Below are 15,194 nucleotides of genomic sequence, written 5' to 3' on the forward strand. Positions count from 1 at the left end.
GCAGAAAAGTCTTTTTAAAGTGGATGTGTTCTCTGTCTGAAGGAAGTCCAAAATCTTCTACAGTTTACTATATTTTACTCATAATTTGCCAAAGATTGACAACTTCTGCAGTGTACATATCCCAAACTGCAGGGAGTAAAAAGAATATCTCATCTCTGTCTGGAGTGGGTGGTCCCTCACGTCAGAGCTGAGGCATAATGCTGGAAAAATTCTACTCTGGTGTGTGTACATGAGGCTGGGTTTTGGGGATAAACAAAGATTCTGTCCCTCTACTTTAGCTTTAATTATCATTGCTCCAAATATTCACTTTCCATTTCACTAAAAAAAAAAAAAAAGTTTTGAGGTGACCTACAAACTACTACATATTATATTCTATCTATACATAGTATTTTCTATCTTAACTTATGTTTTCTGTAATAGCACTTTGGAAGCCCTAAATATTTTCCTTGAAGCGTCACTAAGGCAGTCAGTACTTAGTCAGTCTAGTGCAGATCAAAATTTAGAGCAAGTCTCCCGCTGACATCATGTTTATTGTTTGGAATACCAGATGAATTACGGTATGTATTGCAGCCTTTGTATTATAAGCTACATCTGCTTTTTGTTAAGTTTCTCTCTAAATAAGAAACTATCAGAGTAGTGTTTCTTACTCTGCAAAAAAGCCTAATCTGTTTTAAAAATTAAACAGCAGTTGTGTTGCTGTTACAAGCTTTTGTTGCTTTATTTTTTGGAAGAGTTGCCCCAGGAGTAGGTGACCCCCTCTCTATTTTGCATAGTATAAATGAAAATAAATGAACAACAGGAAAGAGGAGCCCAAGATATAAGACTTGGCCCCTCCAATCCATGCTGATTTACTTCTGTCCTGAGCAGTCACATGTGCATCCATCCACAAAATGTATTCGTGCTAGGAGCGGGCAGCAACATATGTTAAATGAATCTTCAGTGGGCCTGCTGCCTGAGCCTCTACATAGGGTGACCCTTGACTGGTATTTGAAAGGATTGCATTTAATTCCCTTACACTTACGGGTGCAGTGGGAAGGAGACAATTAAGCGACTCCTTTCAAAATGAACAGTCCTATTTCTTCTGATTGGTTTCATTCACTCCTTGTTTCTTGTCTCCTGTTAGGTTGCAAACTGTCGTACAAGGGACTGTTTTTGTATATACAGCAACTAGCACCATGGCCCCTGGTTTTTCTGTAATACATTATGATTATTTGTAAGTAATCAAGGAAGATGTAGTTATAAGAAAATAGTATACAGCAGTGTGGTTCTAAATGACCTGTAGAGACGAACTCCAGGGAAATAATGCGCATGAACCAAGTTATAGTTAAGAAGGGGGCAGAGAAGCCAAAATATTTCAGAATGTATATGAGCTATAGCTGATCATTGCTCTATTTAAGCAGGAAATGGGGACTGGAAAGCTTTCCTAGTATTCTGTGGGGCAGAGCTAACTTTGCTTTTGAAAGAATAGCATTAAATTATTAGTTTATTCTCAGGCCGGGGGTGGGGGTGGGGGGAAATCTGGGGAGAGCTGAAATGCAAACTTAGACTTTCTATAACAAAAATGTACGAGGGGCTTAACACCCAGAGAGAGTTTGGCAGTAAAAGTAGTAGAAACTAAAACTTAGAGTGATGCACAAACACCATTGTGGTTAGGGTACTTGGGAAACAGGGTCCCGTGAAAGAGGCATGAAGGATGGCTGCAACCTGGCCAAGTCAAGTCAAGGCTGGGCTGGGCTGTCCTCTGGTAATTCTGTTAGCAGTTGGGGCTTTCAGCAGCTGCAGGATCTCTTGCTGTACAGTTGTAAGCACACGCTTTCCCCAAACTGACTTAGGACTTGTCTACACTGACACTTTACAGCGCTGCAACTTTCTCACTCAGGGGTATGAAAAAACACCCCCCTGAGCACATTAAGTTTCAGCGCTGTAAAGCACCAGTGTAAACAGTGCACCAGCGCTGGGAGCCATGCCCCTCGTGGAGGTGGTTTTTTTAGAGCGCTGGGAGAATGCTCTCCTAGCACTATGCCATGACTACACAAGCCACGTTAAAGCGCTGCCATGGCAGGGTTTTAATGATGCCAGTGTAGACTAGCCCTAAGTCTCTCACCATCTGCAGTTGGATTCTTTCACATACACATCCAGGAATTGATCTTACCCATTCTCCCCATTAAAATTGATCTTACCCATTCTCTTGAACTGAAGACATGTCTACACTGCAAGTGCTACAGCAGCACGGCTGCAGCTATACCACTGTTGTGTAGACACTTACTACAATGACAGAAGTTTTTCATTGTGGTAGTAAATCTACCTCCTTGAGAGGCAGTAGCTTGATAGAGGGGAACTGCATTGCACTGGCCATTACATTTTTAAGTAGGTTTTAGGTGAAGTTTTAGGTGAAGACCAGACTTAATTCTGAGTATCAGAGGGGTAGCCGTGTTAGTCTGAATCTGTAAAAAGCAACAGAGGGTCCTGTGGCACCTTTGAGACTAACAGAAGTACTGGGAGCATAAGCTTTCGTGGGTAAGAACCTCACTTCTTCAGATGCAAGCGAGAAGTGAGGTTCTTACCCACGAAAGCTTATGCTCCCAGTACTTCTGTTAGTCTCAAAGGTGCCACAGGACCCTCTGTTACTTAATTCTGAGACTCTCAAGCACACATTATAGCAATTTAAGAAAATGGTCTTGCTGAAACTGATTCACAGTAACCAATCAGCTTCTCTGAAACGAGCTAAATTATAAAATGTGCTGTTCCAGAATTGCAAAAGGAAAAAAAAAAAAAAAGAGAGAGGAGTGCTGGTAATGGAAATAATTCATTTTGAGAAGGACGCTTATGTCGGGGTTAGTCTGTCTACATTTAATGTGTCTCGTGGACAGGATTCACATTTGGAATACAAACGTTTGCTGTGGCACTTGTGGCTCAGGCTCCAATTGAGAACTATTTATGTTGATGATCATGCAAATAATCACTTGACTCTGCTCCAAGCCCTTGCAAGCAGAGCACAAAGTCAGTGTAATGAAAATAAGCACATTGTGCATTAGGGAGACGAATAGTGAAACCCCCAAAATGTAAAGTTTAAGGTGGAAATAATGTTCTGGTGGCTAGGCTATTGGGGTGCAGGAGACCTGATTTTTCTCTCCTGCTGAGCCACAGATTCTGCATGACCTGGGGCAAATCACTTTAATCTACCCTGTGCTTTTGTTAATGGGGATGATGATAATCTGCTACTGAGCATTTTACATTCATTAATAGTGATGATGAGGCCATATAAGAAACTGCATGGACTAGACAATACAGCACTTACCGGCACGTAATTCCTCTCCTTCACAAACACTCCAAACTCCTACGTGCACGCAAATGCCCTCTAAGTTTTCACAGCAGTACCAGGACCGTTTTTAACTGAACACAAAGCGAAAGAGCACTGTAGTTCTGAGACTCCATGCCCTGAGTTTAAATTTTAAAATGTCCAAAGTTAAGTTACGGGAATTACCGCCAAAGAGAGACCATCAACTTGAAATCTAGTCATCTCAATAAATGTGTTTAAAGCATTTTCAGGTACCATACATGCTGTGGTCCCCTTCCAAATATTGTGATTTTTTTTTTTTTTTTTTTTTTTTTTTTTTACAACTTCATTTCCTGGAGTGCGGGGGAGCATATGCTATTAACTGTGCAAAGTAAGAAAACTGAAATAATAGAGAAATATTTTCCACTTTGATTATAGTAATTTAAGGTATTGCTTATAACAATAGTAAATAAGCCACTTTCAGACAGAAGCATAATTTTTAAGTTTGTGTCTTCTAAAGATATTTTCTTATATTTTCCTCTGTGTAAATTGTAGTTTTTTGACCTTCTGAACTAACAGTAATTTAAAAACCATCTATAACTGGTAATATCTTGAAATGCTCCATGTAGTTCAAAACACATTTTTCAAAGTTGATTCTCCAAAATCAGAAGTGAAGGTGATGGAAAAAACATGGCATCCTGCAACCAGATTTGGTCATCATAACCTTTGCTGAGCTCTGGCCAATGGCTAAACGTGCAGGTAACCAGAGAGCTGACGTGTTAGTTTGCTGTACTCCTAATATATGTACAGGAAGCAGAACTGCTATTGAGAGAATCCTGATGAAGCTAGACTTGGAAATGAATGTCTGCTATATAGTAAACCTAGGAAACCATGTTCTCTTTTCTTTTACCAAGGAATTATTGTATTGTTATAGTTTTTAAATTCTTCTACATGGCTGTAGCAGCCCATAAGTTTCTCTTAGTGCCATATTATAGTAGTACTCCTCAGTGCCATTGTATTCTCATACGGCACAATATGCAGAATCAGTGGACAAGCAGAAGTTGTAAGAGGTTTCTAAAATTTGTAAGTTACGTTAAGCTTTAATACCCCCACTTAATGCTGTTGACCCACTCTTGATGTTTTGTTTTGTTTTTAACCGAAGGTGCAGTTGGTCACAGCAAAAATTCTGGCTAAATATAGACAGACAAGATGCAAGGGCTGTAAAATTCAGGATGGAAGGAAATTACTGTGTAATTAATGAATAGGGATGGAGATGATTTATCTAACTTTAGGAAAAAGTTCAAGTACGTTTAGGAAATATAGGAGTAATTAAGTACTGATATAGCTGAGTGAAACAAAAACATCTAAACCATATATTGTCTCTGCCAAAAAAAAGTCCAAAAAGTTTTAAATTATACATTATATAGTATATGCTGGCCAATGTAACCTAACGAACAGCTTTAATGGGTTTTTTTGTTTGTTTGTTTTTATGTGGTGTATAAAGGGAAAAGAGAGTAGAGTATAGAATTTTTGGTACTAAATTTAAATTCTGCTCTCCAAAATATATATATCTTGTAAAATCAGTTGACTTCTACATGGTGATGACAAATCTGCATATTAGTATGCTGAAGCAAATCCTAGAAGCATAAGTAAATTTAGCATGTGTGTATGTATAATATATACTCGTATATACACTCTATTCCTAGTTTTGTTCTTTATTCGTGTTAAAGTTTGACATAATACTTATTAGACTGCAACTGCAGTACTTGGCCAAATCTACAAGTATTCTTGGGAAACTGTTTTAATGTACAGTAATTCCTCACTTAACTTTGTAGTTATGTTCCTGAAAAATGTGACTTTACGTGAAACAATGTTAAAGGAATCCAATTTCCCCATAAGAATTAATGTAAATAGGGGGATTAGGTTCCAGGGAATTTTTTTTTTTTTTTGCCAAACAAAAGGCATTATATATATTTTAAACAATTTTAAACAAGCAATTTAATACTACGCTTGGGGGGGGGGGAGGAGTAGTGTGCACGTGCTGTGTGTTTACAAACATACTGTACATACAGTACAGTACTATAGTTGGGAGGTGCCCCTGCCTTACCCTACACAAGTACAGCCCACTGGCACTGGAGATGAGGCAGGCAAGGAGGCTGAAGGTGCTGTAGGCTAGGAGAAGCACGTTGCACAGCAGCGGCAGCTTCCCCTACTCTGCAAGCACCAGGGACGGGGGCGGGGGAGAGGGGCTCAACCCTCAGCCCACCCACTCCCCCCGTTCCCCCAAACCCCCATCCTTGACCTGCCTCTTCTCCCCCGCACCTCCTCCGCCTTTACTTCCCATGCTGCGTCCTCGCTCCTCCCCCCTCCCTCCCCTCCCTTCTAAATGCCGCAAGCCAGCTGACTGCCGCCGGCAGAAGGCAGGGGAGGGAGGGGGGAGACGCTCTGAGTTCTTGCTCCTCCCTCCTCCCTCCTGCCTGGGGCAATCAGCTGGCTTGCGATGTTTAGGGGGCAGGAAGGAGTGGGAAGGAGCAAGGACTTGGCACACAGGCTCCCCCTCCCTGCCTCCTGCCCAGAGCAATCAGCTGGCTTGCGGCATTGGGGAGGGAGGGGGAGCCTGCATGCCCAGTCCTCGATCGTCCCCTCTCCCTCCTGCCCCCAAAACGCTGCAAGCCAGCTGATTGCCACGGGCAGGAGGCGGGAGAAGGAGGGGAAGGTGCTGATCCGTGGGGTCTACCGGCGGTCGGGAGACGCTGTGGGGAGGAGGGCGCGTAGTGAGGCTGCCAGCAGTGGAGATAGCAGGCAGCCAAACGACGTAAGAGTGGAGCATTGCGCAACTTTAAATGAGCATGTTCCCTAATTGATCAGCAACGTAACAACAAAGCAACGTTAACCGGAACAACTTAAAGTGAGGAGTTACTGTATCAAAATCACTTACCAAGTCAATTGCCATATATACTGTACATGCGCACATGCTTTACTTATATAAATTCTTTTAAAAAAATTGTCGGGTTGAAAATGCATTTCCTAATGGTAAAACACATGGGCAAAGGCAGGAATGAGAGTATATTACAGGAGAGCACCCAGCTTGGTGCAAAATGAGACACTTGGGAGTTCAATAATAATCCCTTCTCTCTGGCAGGGATTGGGACAGACTCAGTAGCCAAGCCTTCCCCTACCTTAGTAGGTGACCTTCTGAGCCTCCCGCCAGGCTACTCACCTGTACCTTGCTAGGGTCCTCCATTTTTGGTATTGGCCTTGCTTAAATAACTATTGAAAGAAACGTACATGTGTGCGTGTCTATTGTCAAACATTTAAGGACTATTTTTCTACAGAGCTGAGGTCCAGAACTTTTCATGGATATAACACTATATAGTAGCCAGTAATATACATACCTAGCAAATCATTTTTGATGGGGATAAGCAGACAGTTATGAAATTTTAAGTGAGATTATAAATTTTTTGGAATTATTTAATGAAAAATTAGCTCTATGGCTATTAATGGTAGACCCCATATATGTAGTGCAAAAAGCATGGTACTGACGAACACAACTGATAATGAACTATATACACATGGAAAACCAGCTTATGAGTGCATGTACTAAAAACTGAAATTAATTTCAGTAATTTTATCTCTTAGCTGCCTTACTATACAGTATTATCTTTTAAACTCTTCATTGTGTAGTCTCTCTGTAAATTGTTAATTTCTTCTCACTACATCAGTCAGAGTATACCGATGGCTAAGTATCTCTTCTGTTTTAATGTATTCTCAACAAAAACCTATGTGAAAGGAATGTTAAGGTTGCAAAGCAAAATAAGTAAAACTTTATTGGATCTTATTTCAGTCCCCTCAAGCTGGGGTTGAAAGCCAGGCTGGAATCTTCACTCCCCTTGCACCTGCCAGGCAGAACTGGGAACTAGCGCTGATCTGGGCTTCCCTCCCGCTTCTTGTAAGGGAAAACAAAGGGAGAATGAGGTCAGAGCTTCTGTTCTTCAACTGAACTGTCCAACAGACTCTGTAGGGCAAAACTCATTGAGCAGTGTACCCAGCTAACAAGGTATTCAGGTATGTGCTTTACTGGGACCCCTGATACTCAAAATTTGCACTTCATATTAAAAGAAGGTAGGACTCCTTCACGGCTCTACTTCCTAGTGTATGCCATTGCTCATAGTGGGGAACGAGGCAGAATCCACTGATATTTCCTAAACTCTGCTAACGCATGCAACCAGTATAACACGGGCAAACCATTGAGAACACAATACAAAAATCAGTGTGCATGTGCAAGTTTCCTTTGAATAGCCTTTATGGTCTTCAAGAATCATGAACAAGGCTCCCTAAGACTTTGTCTGGACAAGGTTTTAAAGTCACATTCTATCTAGGAGTTTGGTAAAGGAAAGGCAGTGTCTGCTGCTCCAAGTTGGTCAAATTAAAGCTTAGGCCAGGACCGGCTCTAGGGTTTTTGCCGCCCGGTGGGGAGGGGGGGAAAAAAGCCATGATCGCAGTTGCGATTGGCGTCACTCCGGCGGCAGCTCCACTGCTTTCTTCTTCAGTGGGAATTCAGTGGCAGGTGCTTCCCTCCGAGAGGGACCCGCTGCCGAATTGCCGCCGAGGAGCCCGACGTGCCGCCCCTTCCCCTGGGCTGCCCCAAGCACCTGCTTGCTGGGCTGGTACCTGGAGCCAGCCCTGGCTTAGGCTTCAGTTAACAAACACGTTAGCTAATACCTATAAATTCTAGTCCAGACAAAGCCTGAGAAACACATCTGTGACTTATGTGTTATCTTCTTGCCAGATTTTAAGTTTCTGCCTCCAACCATGAGGGGCTACACCTATTCGATAAGCAGATTGTAAATGCTTTTTATACAAGAAAAACATACATTATCTTTCCACTCCTTTTATTCGCAGAAACGCCTACTTAAATACTTACTCATGCATAAACTTCACTTCTGGACTGAGAACAGAACAGTCAAATTTCAGCCCAAATGATTAAACATTATAAACAGCTAAACATGACCTATAAACAGGAAAATGCTTGTGCAATCTTAATTGTAGTTGTTGCAATACTCTCTGCCAATAACCAGCTCCAGATGCTTGAGACTTGGTATCAATTATCCATCTCCTGCACTCCAGAAAATGTATTTGTGAAATATGTGGAAAATATAAACTAATGAGTTGAATTTAGTTCTTTGTATTACATTGTAGATTATTTTTGTGATGGTGCTATTCTCTCAATCATATGAACGTAATTTATTTCCACATCTCTCTGTCTGTTGGGGTAGTCTGGAAGGCAGTCCTCTTATTCTACTTTTTAATCTCGATGAAACAGATTATTCTGTTTTTTCTCAAGACTGATATTACAGCTTGGCCTCTCTCTAGTAGACGGGGAGGAGACAGGTAGCAGCCTCTGACATAAAAGGTAATATTGCTCCGTGAAACAGCAGATACACATAACAGTAATTATTTATTTGAGTTTTTCATTTCTTTGTATCAAAGTGACTATTCAAAAACTTTAGACACTTTTCACTTTAGAATACATAATTCATATAGGATTCTTAAAATAGCAAACCCGAGATAAAGCAACCTACATAACAAAACAAACACAGGAATTAAAAAAAATTTCAATTGCCTTTTTATGTAGAACCCATGCCAATTATCTGTGACGTAATTGGTTTCTGCTAGGTTCAGAAGCAAAAAATTGAGTCAATTTCTGAACACGTGTTCCCTGTATTGAAGCACGTTGATTGGTTTTTTTTTTTCCAGACAATAATCTGAACAGTCTTCCAAAAAGGCTAGTATTACATTACTGATTATTGGTTTTGGCTCATCTGCTGTTAGCAGTTATGATACCATAACGGACTCCACTGCAGGGTGCTTCTGCAAGTTGTGTGGTACATCAGTTGCTTCTAGATGTCTGATAACATGCTGTGTATACCAGGAGTTCAGAGGCAAACAACGTAGGCATTCCACGCACTGGGATTCAGGGCTCTAGGCCTTGGTGAGGATCCCCATTAACACTTTCATATTTTGAATAGCCAAGGATTCTATATTAGGGCTGCCAAAGGGGGTAAATACTCTGGGCATGCTAGGAAGCTCAGCTAACACTTGCTAACTGCCCCTAAGAGTAGTCCAGTACAATGTCTAAGGATAACCATGTCTCATGGGGCCCCTCAGGCCCCTAAAGCCTGGAATATTAGTTCCAATCGATCATTCTGGAAGTAATGAGTCTCTGAGCTGCAGGACTTCTAGACAGATCTCCATTCTCCTATCCATAGACGACTCTTTGCTGCTGTTCTGCCGTTCATACATGCTGTTGTCCCACATCTCCGGCTTACTGCCCGGTACCTTTCTGCTGCTGCTTGCCCCTGGCAGCAACAGGACAAAATCAAGGCTTCTTTTTATTGAAAAAGACACTATAATACTGGTATTTAGATGTATGCTTTGTTAGGTATGTGAGGTAATATAGTTTATTGAACCAATTTCTGTTGGTGAGAGATGTAAGCTTTTGAGCTTACACAGAGCTCTTTTTCAGGTCTGGGAAATGTACTGAGAGGGTATGTCCACATACACAGCAAAGAAAAACACATGGTTGGCCTGTGCCAGCTGACACAGGCCTGCGGGGCATTTCATTCCCTCCAGAGAGGAAGGGTCTCAGGGCTCCAACCCAAGCCCAGACTTTTACACAGCAATAAAACAGCCCTGCAGCCCTCATGTCAGCTGGCACTGGCCAGTTGCGGGTTTTTCTTTGCTGTGTAGACATCCCAGAGTGTCACAGCTAAATACAAGGTGGAGCAGATTATTTAACGTAAGTAGTTAACACAAGTTTCAAGGTGAAGAGGACTGTTAACATCTCTCTGCTTACAGGGGGGAAAGGAGAGGGAAAAAAGATGGGGGGGTTAGTGGGTTATAGGTTATCGTAATAAACAATACATCCAGTGTGTCTATTCAGTCCATGATTTTTAGTATCTAGCAGAGTAAAAAATGTAAGCTCCCACCCAGCCTCATCTTTTGGAGATGTTGCAGGTGAGGACTCAGAGATCAGATACAGAGTGATTGCTTTTGTAGTGGTTTCGGCTTTAATCATTTTTTGTGTGCGAGTTCAATGAACAGTGTAGTGATTCTCATTTCACCCATATAGTTGTTATTGGAGCATTTAGTGCATTGGATAAGGTATAGCACATATTGTGATAGGCATGGATCTTGAAAGGTATGTGGTGGGGGGAGGTGTTGATCATTGTAGCAGTGGAGATATGTCTATAGGTTTTGCGGGGTCTGGTGCCTCTTTGACTTAGTGTGCCCTGGTCTGCAGGGAGCTTGCTTCTAATGATGAGTTTGGAGAGGCTGGAGGGTTGTTTAAAATCCAGAAGACAGGGTTCTGAAAAGATATTTTTTCAGGATGTGTTTTCCATTGAGTATGGGTTGTAATTGTTTGATAATACTCCATACGAGTTCCAGTGTTGGGTGCTAGGTGATAACTAGAGACGTGCAGTCAAAGGGAGTTTTACTTCTGTATTGAAATAGGTTCTCTTGGGTTATTTGGGTGGTCTATTCCATGTGGTGGTTTACTTCTCTGGTGGAGTGTCCTTCTTTGGTGAAGGCCATTTTAAGTGAGTTAAGGTATGCATCGTGAACTTTCTCCCCGGAGCATATTCTGTGGTATCTAAGGGTATGTCTACACTACAATTAAAAACCCACAGCTGGTCCATGCCAGCTGACTCGGGCTTCCGGGGCTAAGACAAAGGGGTTGTTTAATTGCGGTGTAGACGTTCCGGCTCGGGCTGCAACCCAAGCTCTTGGACCCTCCTACCTCTCAGGGTCTTAGAGCGTGGGCCCCAGCCCAAGCCCGAATGTCTTCACCTCAATTAAACAACCCCTTAGCTCGAGCCACACGAGGCTGAGTCAGCTGGTATGGGCCAGCCGTGGGTTTTTAATTGCAGTGTAGACATACCCTGAGTGTCTGATTGTAGATACCATGTTTCTAGAACAAGTTATCTAGATCCTTATTTATCCACCGGTACAGAAGATAGTACATCTTCTGCCTGACAAATAATTTTTGTTGTTGTTTAACCAATGAATAATAAATATGTGCTTATCAGGATTCAGATACTGGAGTTGAAACAACAACCACTGATGATACTTTGTTGTGGCTTGCTGTGAGGATCTGTTTTCATATGTTGATTGAATTTTATAGTCTTTGCTACTTGACTAGGTCTAGAATAGAATTTTGCTTCAGCTTTTTTTATCCAAGATTGTGCTACTTAAGGAAATTGCTTTTTTGTGCTACATAGGTAAAAGCAGGCTCCAAAAAATTACTATCCAATTTTTTTTTTAAAGATAATTCAAGGATAATAAAATTGAAAAAGCAGATCTCAGGAAGGGAAAATAAAACTCTGAAAAATATCTCTCCCAAGCCCAATGGAAGTCTATTAGGGCAAAGAAAATTGGTACTTTTTTTTTGCAAATAAAACCAAAAATTGTCCACCTGTAGTGTTAATGAACACCCAAGAATCTCCCACTTTAATTTTTTTCATGTTCTGTCTAGTTTTGTTACAGCTTAACTTGTACTGGTTTCAATATTCTCTGCTTCATGATTTCTCCCAAAGCCTGTGTTTTGTGCACTAACAGAGGGTTAATTGTAATCATTCAGTCAGCAAAGCTTAGCTCTATTAGTCATGTTTTGCAGTGAAGAAACACTGGAATGCAGTTAGCTGGAGTAATAAGACAGTAGGAAGCATAGCAAAAGAGTCTGGAAGCATAAAGATTCAAACTAAATGCTCTTGGGATAGATAATGGGAGAAGCTATGAAGAAGATTGGGTCTCAGTCACTTAGATTCATGCCATAGGAGGTGCCATAACTTTTACTGATTTTTTTTTTTTAACAAGATACAACTACACTGATTTTTTGCAAATGCAAACATAAAATTTAAAATTAAAATAATTTTCAGGCTTAAACCTCAAAATCTTGAGTTCAAAAAATAATCCACCAAGAAAAAGGCTATAATGGAAAATGACAACCATAATGAGCTGCATAAGGGACATTCTCCATTACTTAAAAATGATGTTTTTTCAATATGTTATTTTCTATTAAATTTATCCCATAGCAATGTTATCTTTTTCACATTTTCTCTTTCCTGCATTGTGGTCCTATGTTCAGTGCTTTGAGGTGTATGGTGGCAATTGACCCTTAAGTAAAGAATTGGGAATTCACTACTCCCATACTTAATGAACAAGACATGACAGGGTTTGTATCATACTAAGATATCGCCTCATTTTGGGTGTTTTGTCAGGCATAAGGCTAAGGAGTAATCATCCAAGAAGTGGGAATATTTCAGCCTGGCACATGCCCTCAAAGGTCTTAATGCAATTATAAAGTATCCCCATTAATATTATTTGTGGAAAAACATTGTAATAAATAATTTGAGTCTTTTAAACATTGTGCAAAAAAAATTTCTGAATTGAAAATTATATAAGCTTAAGAAATTGAAATTAAAAATCTAACCCTTTAATGATTGCAATTAATTGATTCTTCTTTCTTCTTTGCAGGTTTTCTCCTTCTCCACCTTGGCCGCCTTCTTCTCCCTTCAAATCTGGCCATTTTTACTGTCTTTTTATATTACTTTCCTTTGTCTTAGGTTCTGTTAACTATTTCTTGTCTTACCTCTGCCTGTGTTTTAAGAGAAGTCTTCTTTTCAACTTCATTTTCCTTGTCACTGGATCCAGAAATCCAGTCATCAATAGTTTTCTCTCCAAAAATACTAAAATATACAGGTAATCAGTTTAAGCTTGCTTAATATTTCTGGCCTTTTTTTTTTTTTTTTGGTTCTTTTTTGGAATTCTAAACTTTTCTCTAATTTGTTGCTGTGCCTTGATATTTCCATGCCTATTGACAGGTCTGAACATAGGATTTGCTAATATATTTTATAATAAAATTATTACTCTTTTTACCGGGGCTGATTATGCAGTTATTGTTTTCAGTCGTGATCACATTAAACAGCCACATTACTTAGTGTACCTTTGAATATTCATTTTTTTAAAATCTAACATGACTTCTACGATGAAAGTTTTGACAAACACCAAATCATTTTTTGACAATGGCTACCCAAATCTAAATGCCACAATGCACTTTGTCCAGTATTTAGCAATTTCTCCTGTTGTTCTAGTCTCCTTCGCAAGAACCCAAATGATACTCTGATCACTTTCTAGTGTAATGAGGGGAAACAGCCTACTTCAGTGGATGCAGGATTGTTGTAATGCAATGTTTTCCAGAGTTTAATGTTCTTAGGGTGTTTAAATTACTAAGCAAGGAAATCCTTTATTGAGGGGTTGTACCTACACTGTTTTCCATGAAATGCTGGCAGAAGCAAACTGAAAAGGATTTATTTTTTCTTCCCAGCTTCATTGTGATGCTCCCTGCAGGAGCAGCACAAATATTCTTCTAAGGATGTTCTGTCGGGAGAGACAAGTAAGAGGGAAAGCAGGGAGATAGCAAAGACACAAGGGGAGAGAGAGTAGGATGTAGCCCTTCAAAATTTAATTTTTCTTATCCACTCAGTCACCTGGTTGGAGCTTAGAGTTCTTCACATAGTACATTTCGTAATCTTGAGTCACAATAAATGGACCTTTTTCTATCAGAATGCTGTGAGCCTTACTTTTAATTTAACTGTGTAACTCGAAAAATAGTAATCACATTTGTCTAGATCAGGGGTTGGTAACCTTTCAGAAGTGGTGTACCGAGTCTTCATTTATTCACTCTAATTTAAGGTTTCGCATGCCAGTAATACATTTTAACATTTTTAGAAGGTCTCTTTCTATAAGTCTATAATATAACTAAACTATTGTTGTATGTAAAGTAAATAAGGTTTTTAAAATGTTTAAGAAACTTCATTTAAAATTAAATTAAAATGCAGAGCCCTCCGGACCGGTGGCCAGAACCCGGGCAGTGTGAGTGCCACTGAAAATCAGCTCACGTGCCGCCTTTGGCACGCATGCCGTAGGTTGCCTACTCCTGGTCTAGATACTTGCAAATCCTCCATCACCATAGATTAAGTGCTTCACAGACATTAATGAATTTTTCCTCACAATACCCGTGAGGTAGGCCTGCACTGTTCTATTTTTTTGGGGGGTGGGGAGTGTCACGGACTCTCAGATTGTGCCCATTCTTGGCCCCGTGTGGTCCGTGGGGAGTACCCCTTTCAGTGTGACAGCCCTTCTCGGGGGTCCACTCTCTCTCGGGGTCAGGCTCCTCCACCTCCTGGAGCCGCACCTCTCTGAGCCTTAGCACGTCTGTCTCTGCCGTGGGCCCCTTCAGGGAGTCCACTCGCTCAGGACCCCCGGGGCCTCCACCCCCAAAGGGGTTGATGCAACCCTGTTCTCTAGACCAGAGTGACTCTCAGCCAGCATAAAACAGGAGGATTTATTGAGAGTTGAACACAACACAGGAAACTCTCAGGGCCTCAGGCCCTCAGCCCAGCACATCCCAGTCTCTCTGCTTCCAGGTGGGATCTGCCTGCTCCCCCTCTCCAGCCCAGAGCCCCCCTGCTTCCCAGCTGGGCATCTGAGCTCCCCGGCCCCAAGCCCCGCCTCTGTCCATTGTCTTCTGTCCAGGTAAACAGGGTTGTAAACTGGGGCCTCCTCTGCTCACTTCTGTCCTCTGGCTGGAATCGGCTGGTTAGGTCACTGGCTCCTCACTCTGCAGCCCATTGTTCTCCCACTGGCCAGAACCAGCTGCAACTCCTGAGCTGGGTCTCCGGTTCGGGGTCTCAGGTCACCGGTCGCTGGGGTGTCCATCCTTCAGGACATTGGCTGGGGTCTCACGTTCGCTCTCCAGTCCTCTGTAACAACAAACTCCCTCTCCCCTCACCTCGTTAAACCAGTAACACCCAAGGAAACTGAGTCCCACCCTCTCTGCATGCAAACCATTGAA

The 15,194-nt window shown here is 41.4% G+C and overlaps 1 protein-coding gene across 2 annotated transcripts in view; it reads left to right on the forward strand.

Moving 5' to 3' along the window:
• BICC1 (BicC family RNA binding protein 1) overlaps positions 1-15,194 on the forward strand; it is a 209,920-nt gene that overhangs the window by 142,191 nt on the left and 52,535 nt on the right. Inside the window, exon 2 of one of the 2 annotated variants that reach the window (XM_034776030.1) lies at positions 12,815-13,039. The exons of the other annotated variant lie outside the window; for it this stretch is intronic. The gene's annotated coding sequence lies outside the window, so the exon portion shown is untranslated. The remainder of the gene's footprint in view (positions 1-12,814; positions 13,040-15,194) is intronic. 2 annotated transcript variants of the gene reach the window in all.

The sequence above is a fragment of the Trachemys scripta genome, chromosome 7 (genome assembly GCF_013100865.1).
Source record: "Trachemys scripta elegans isolate TJP31775 chromosome 7, CAS_Tse_1.0, whole genome shotgun sequence".
Taxonomy (NCBI): domain Eukaryota; kingdom Metazoa; phylum Chordata; order Testudines; family Emydidae; genus Trachemys; species Trachemys scripta.